This window comes from Pyrgilauda ruficollis, unplaced genomic scaffold (assembly GCF_017590135.1).
Source record: "Pyrgilauda ruficollis isolate IOZ18807 unplaced genomic scaffold, ASM1759013v1 scaffold7, whole genome shotgun sequence".
Lineage (NCBI taxonomy): Eukaryota > Metazoa > Chordata > Aves > Passeriformes > Passeridae > Pyrgilauda > Pyrgilauda ruficollis.
Genome location: NW_024528821.1, coordinates 10313962 through 10320577, shown reverse-complemented (window position 1 = coordinate 10320577; position 6616 = coordinate 10313962). Strand labels below are relative to the sequence as shown.

The 6616-nt window shown below is 38.6% G+C and overlaps 1 protein-coding gene across 2 annotated transcripts in view; it reads left to right on the top strand.

Moving 5' to 3' along the window:
- Positions 1-354: 354 nt before the first annotated feature.
- The window catches only part of ACSL4 (acyl-CoA synthetase long chain family member 4), a 42988-nt gene continuing 36726 nt past the window's right edge, over positions 355-6616 (top strand). Inside the window, exon 1 of one of the 2 annotated variants that reach the window (XM_041485134.1) lies at positions 355-467. The gene's annotated coding sequence lies outside the window, so the exon portion shown is untranslated. The remainder of the gene's footprint in view (positions 468-6616) is intronic. The other variant, XM_041485137.1, reaches the window with a different exon arrangement.

The following is a 6616-nucleotide window of genomic DNA, read 5'->3' as shown; positions in this document are numbered from 1 at the left end:
AGCATTTACTTCTTCTGTAGCTACTACAAAAATAACAATTATTTTTTGCAAACAATTTTCATATATGGTCATGTGAATAAATTAAATAACTGACTCCAAGAATTAACTTGTAATAGAACTACTGACAGAAACAAAAGCATAATGATTAGAAGTACTGTGTAAATGAAATATATTCCATTAATATTTCTTGCATACGTGACGTTAATTGTAAACCTGAGGAACAATGTGTACAAGTAGGTAGCAGCCACTGATCTGACAAACTGATTATGCAAGTAGAATTCTCTTCTGTTTTACTGCCAAAAGGGAAGTCAATGTTACAAGTGCAAGCATTTAAGAGTCAGAGTTCTGTTAACTTTACCACAGCATTACAGACTGACTTTCATCTGGACTCTTCACTACAAATGCTTTTACTTTACAGATCTGAGTGCTGAGTCAAATCCTTCATCTCACAGGAAACACTTTTCAAGGTAAGAATTCAAATACCTTTTTTGTACTTTGAGCTGCACTTCCCATCTTTATATGACATTTCCATTTTTTTCATGGACAAATGTTTTGTGTACCACACATACTATGAATGGAAACAGACCAATTTAGACCCAAAAGATTTTGGCAATGAAGTTACTATGAAAGGAAATGACTTGTTGACTGAAAAATGCTATTAAGAATGTAGAAACTTGTTATTCTGGCATCTTTGTTCATGTAGGCAAGAGCTTATACAGAACTAAGTGGATGAGAGAGGTAAAAGTGTATGTGGGGAATGTTTGAGGGGTGACTCCTAAAGGGTCTGAAAAAGGTGACCAAATAATCATATACCTTTCTTAAACTGTTCAGAGTAATAGCCAAAATTGCTGAAGAGATCTGTACCACTACAGCAAACTGTCCATAAATTACATTTAAAAAGACATTTCTCCTGGAATTTGTGTTCCTTTTTCAGTGTTCCACAGTGCTATGGAGGTAATTGTGTTGGGCTGATGGGAAACAGTGCAGTAATCAGTCAGCCTCTGAAGAAAGGGGTTATGCTAGAAAAACAAGCTGACTCAAAGCTTTGCTGCAAAGACAGAATTAAAAGAATACTCTTGGAATTCCAGCAAAATCTTGACTTTTTGACAAGCTGGGTAAATGAGATTCTTAGAGGTGCAGTGTCTTGTAAATCATGAAAGAATGGAAGCTGCAAGACTGTCTTGTAAGTGCTCCCTTACCATTTCAGGAACAGGCTGAGACAGGGCTCCTGGAGCATGTCAGGGCAGACTGGCAGCTTGCTGGAATTCAGACAGGATGCACAGAGTATTTTAGTACTTGAAGGCTACCTACTTGCTTTAAAGCATATGCAATACTTCTGTCCCTGGGCTAGAATTCTGTGTTGCCACTCCATAATTTTATCCTCTGGGCACAGCAATCTCTGAAACAAAAAGAAAGTATACCTGATGAAAGCAAGATTAGTTTGTACTGATTTTATAGGGATTTACAACCATAGAAACAGATGTTCCAAGAGGAACATTTACAGGTTGTTTAAAAAATCACACAGCACGGTTCACAATAACAAGAAGGCTTTATAAGGCTTGCATATAGGTAGATTGCCAGTCTATCACCAAATAACTTTTAGGAATTTCTCTTAGATTTTTATATTATTATGTATAGAAAAGAGCACAGTCTCTCAGTGTTAAGGACTATGTGTTGATTTGGTTTTTCACTTTAAGAAATGAAATATCAAAACCCAAAGAAACACACCATTTGATCTTTGTATAATAGGTAGATTGTTAGACAGGAAACCAGTTACTCTTAAATTAGTTAACTACTTCTTTCTGTACCAAAATACAGTTTGCACACAAGATGATATCTGTCCTTCATGCAATCAGTCTACTGATGTGTATTTGCCCCCAAGGCTTACAGAAATGGCTACAAACAGATAAGCAATAAGTTGAGTCATTCTAACCTTACCAACATCACTTCTCAGTTGTGCAAATTCAGAGGAATTCATGCACATGCAACTGCTCCCTGTAAGAACAACATGTACAGGAGCACCACAGAGGATATTGTTTGTTCTTCCCTGTTCCCTGTTCCTCAGAAATGCAGCTGAAGCAGCAGCCAACCCACAAACATACATGCTTAGGACTACTGCTACTTTTTTAAATGAAGTATTGTATTTATTTTTTTTAATTGAGCTCAAATGGAAAATTGGAGCAGAGTTAAGGTGAACAAGTAACCTTTTTTTCTATCTAGGTTTTAAATTTAAAAAAAAATTGTGGAAAAAATATCAATTTGGAGCTGGCCTTGCTGTTCCTGTCAAAAACTTCTGCCATCACAAATGTAAACAGAAAAACTATTGAGGTCGAGGTCCTCACTGAAGTCTAGTGTTTGCTCTAATGAATTCCCCAAATGGTTTCATACTAAATTAGGGCACCATATTTAAAATGTTATGATTCCTTTAAAGGAAGCTATAAGACTCAAGAGATCCTGGTGAGAAGAGTACAGAAATGCTGAAAGAAGACCATTTTTAACCATATTTTTAGCCATAATGTATCCTAATCTCATGGGCTCTTTGTAGAATGTCTGGCCTGTTGTGGCTACTGTTTGCTGTGGTCATGCACTTTAGACTGGATCATGTGAAAAATTAAATAAAACATTTCATTTCCATAGCAATTAATTATCTTTCTTGTGAATGTCTCTAGGCAGCATACAACATATTTCAATATGTGCTAACTATTTAGTCTTTTTTTGCAATGGCTGTTCAAAGTTTCCTCTGAAGTCTACTTTTAGGTATTTTTTTTTCTGTGGTGATCTACTGATTGTTCTGCTCCAATAAGACACGTAACTGTTGGCACCAAAAATATTAAATTTAGAGTTCCACATATTTCCCTGAATTTATTGTGGTATATATCAGAAATATCTCTGTCAATACTGCTTTCTTTTCTTAAAATGTATATCCTTCAATCAGGAATTCCTGGTCCAACACTGCATCCTATTTTTGATCTAATACTTGAAGGCTGTGCTTCAGATAGGGCTTTTCAGTTTTGTGATAAACTGGACAGTAAGAGAACACTGAAACTACATTCTGCTTTGGCTTTGTGTAGTGTGTGACCCAACCAACAGAACTGCCTGTGAGTGCTGATTTGACCCAAGACAGTAAATAACGAGGTGCCCACTTGGAGGAAAGAATCAGGGAAAAGAGAAAACCAGAACATGTGTGCTGTCATTGCTCTGGTGTCTTGAAGCCTAAGCAGAGTGTTACTGTCAGGAATTACTTCTGGAAAGCAAAGTAGCTCTAACCTCTGCACACATCTGAGCAGGTAATGAAGCTGATGGTTTTGCAAAATACGAATGTTATGTCTGCAAGCAGGTACCTGTTTCTGTGTCACACGTGGAATAGGGCTTAAACCAATGATTTACTTATGTAATGCAAGTATTTGTGCAGCGCTTGCAAGCTGCTGTTCATTTTTCTGCACAATGATTCAAAGTGAGAAATCATATTTGGGTACATGAGGGGGAAAAAAACTGATTGCAGGTTTTTTGTTCAGAGAACCTATCAGACTTTGTCTCTATGTTCCTCCTGCTCCTTCCCCCAAAGGCCCAGTCTTATGGTTGGAGATGCAATAAAGGGTTTTTTGTTTTTCCTATAAAAATCTAGAAATTTTTTATTCTTTGACAACCATTATAAACAGATTTGCAGATAATTTTTAAATCTGGTTTTGCGTATAAGACTAAGGGAGGAATAGAACTAGCTTGAACAAAAATCATCAAAAACCAAAACAATTCATATATTTGGTAGCAGCCCCTTCTCTTAAAACGCTGCCTTTTATTCACAGCCATCCCTCAGTTCCCCCTGCTGGAAATTCCCCCTTGGAGTGCACTTACTTGGAGATACCAGTAAGCCTTTGTGTCATCAAATGTATATGACTGACTGCTATGTTGGTTTTGTTTTCTTTGAAAACACAAGAGTCAGTTTAAAAAGGTCTGGAGTGAATAAAAGTGCATTACTCCCGATGGGCAGAATTCCTGTGGAGGTCCAGTGTGCAAAAAGGGGCACACTAAAACTTCACCAGCCTGAGATGAAACTCAGGCAACTTTTCTGGGAGAATGCTTGCTCCAAAATGGCCAAGTTTGTGTACAAATTTTGTTTTCTGTTGTTTTGATTCCAACTGTACAGTCTGTGAAGACAAACAGGACTGTACTTAGGAAATAGTTGATTTCATCAGTCACTTCTCCTGATATAAATAAACAACCCACAAGGCTCCAGATATTGATTTATTACTCAGATTAGAAGTGCTAAGATTATGCAATCCCTTTGCTGATATCAGGAATGAGGTGAGAAGCTCTTTACTCTTTCCAAGCTTGCACTGAATCCTGGGTGAAAAACAGAGGCCTTGGCTTCAGCCTCTCCTCAAGATCTCTTTCTCTTCTTTTGATCTCTGTGTTAAGGCTGAAAATCAGCGTCAGTACTGAGTGACTTCACTGTCTGGGAAGTGCTGTTACACTCATCACATCCCACAGAGATCTTGAGTGAGTGTTTCTTACCAGAAAGATACAAAGGAGTTGCAACACAAGAGACAAGGAAAATCCTTTCAGTCAAATTTGGTTTTGAGGATACTGTGACATTTCGCTACATAATTTTCATTTTTGTTTAAAGACTCCTTTAAAAGTTTGCAAAGACATTTTACACATCTTGTAGTGAATGTCAGCTTCCTGACCATAGGCTTCCTTGTCTTATCTTCCTGTTTTAAAGCCTTTGGAAGTGTCACACATCCTCAGGGAATTACTAGTTGCCCACAGCTTTATTTATAAAGAAAAGTAAATCCGTTTCTGCTTTGCTTTCAAAACAGAATGTTTGGCATCTTTCAAAGAACTGGTTTCAATGAAAATTTATCTTATGACAAACAAAAGAGCATATTCTATATCAGTAAATCCTATGAAAATCAGGCAGGTATTTGCATACCTGTAGCTGCAGGAAAGTTTTCCCATGGTGCTTTTTCTAAAGCCTCCACAGAACAAGGCATATTTGACTCTTCACCCTGTCTGTAGTAAGTATAATTTTAGGACTCATTACTCTAATGATAACCTGACAGGTTATTTTTTTTCCTTTAATTAACCAAAATTTGTTTTCAACTTTGCTGAAATTATTAGTAAATAACAAAGTAACAAAGTATTTTGTTGAGCATCCCCAAGAACACCTTTGAGGCCTGGATGTCGGTCAGTGGTGCCTGGCCTGGGGCCATGAGTGGACAAACCCTGCAGACATTGGGGCTCCCCACAGAGCTTCTTGCTCTGGCATACAAGGCCAGCTTGTCCAGGGCCAAGAAGAGGTTGATGAGATGGTCCCATGGCTTGATGAGATCGATCTCCAGCAGGGAGGGCATAAAATTAGAGGAGAGGGAAGAGTTGCACTCAGCAGAATGCACAACCTGAAGCACCTGGAATGCAGGTGGCAGCAAGGACATGCAGTCTGCAGTAGAGAGATGGAAGCTCCGACTTGTTGGAAGTACTGTGAAACTGCACCTGGAAAATGTGAGACTTGTCAGCCTAGAAGAGAGATGAGTAAGGTAGTAGTGCAAGGAATCTGTGTTACAAATCTGTAAAACAAGGAGGGGCATGGAGAGAGATAAGAGAGAATGGTTAACTAATGCAAAAGTCAGGGGACATCACATGGAAATACAAGACAGAAGGCACGCTACACACAGAAGTGATTTCCACCCAGCATGAAGTTAGACTGTGGAATGACATCAAGCTGTAGATGCTGGAAGCTTAGAGGACTAAGAAAGCAAATGGATTTCTTTTCCATTGTCTATCAAGAGCAGATACAGGCTACTTCTAGATAAAGGTCTCAAAGTTGCAGAAGTCTCATCTTCCCAGGAGATGGCCAGCCACTGTTGAGAACAGCATTGTGTTCTATCTCGGGCTTGCTCTGATGCGCTGTGGTCATTCCAGTGCTTTAGCTGGCTTAGGCACAAGACCTGCTTCCTTTCCCACCAGCAGGATACATCAAGGTAAATCTGTACCCACTTAATTCAAAACCTAATACTGGAAGAAGTACAAAATACCCGGAATAAATTGCAAGTAGATTTTCTTGCCTATTTACAGTTCATGACAAAGATTTAGAAAAGAAGCTGTGTCAGTGTTCTAGTTGAAAAAAAAATTGTGGCAAGTTGGTTTGCCCAACCTTTTCTAAGTATTTAGGGAGGTTAGATCAAAAAAGTAATCTGCATGAAACAGATATGCCTTTGGGCATCTTGTGCAATCCAGGTTCTCTTATTAGTGATGATGTGACATTAAGAAAAATAATGGGGTTTGCAACAAATTAGAACAAAGTGAGAGTATAACAGACTGTCCCAAGTGTCATATAGTCCAAACAGAGCAAAACCCACACGGTGATTCAGTTCAGCCTCTATCCAAGGAAGTGATGTGCTTTTTGCTTCCCTGGGAATTATCAAATATAACATCCACATTGCATGCACAGTTGTTGCCAGAACATTTTAGCCTCCTGCAAGGTGTTGTTTTTATGGAAGCAAACCTGTTACCAAATATAGCAATGGCTATGTAATGTATGCCAATTTTGTTTTTTCACACTCTGTCCCTCTCCATATGGGGCGGGGGAGGATCCTGCTGGACTTCTGTTCCACATAGA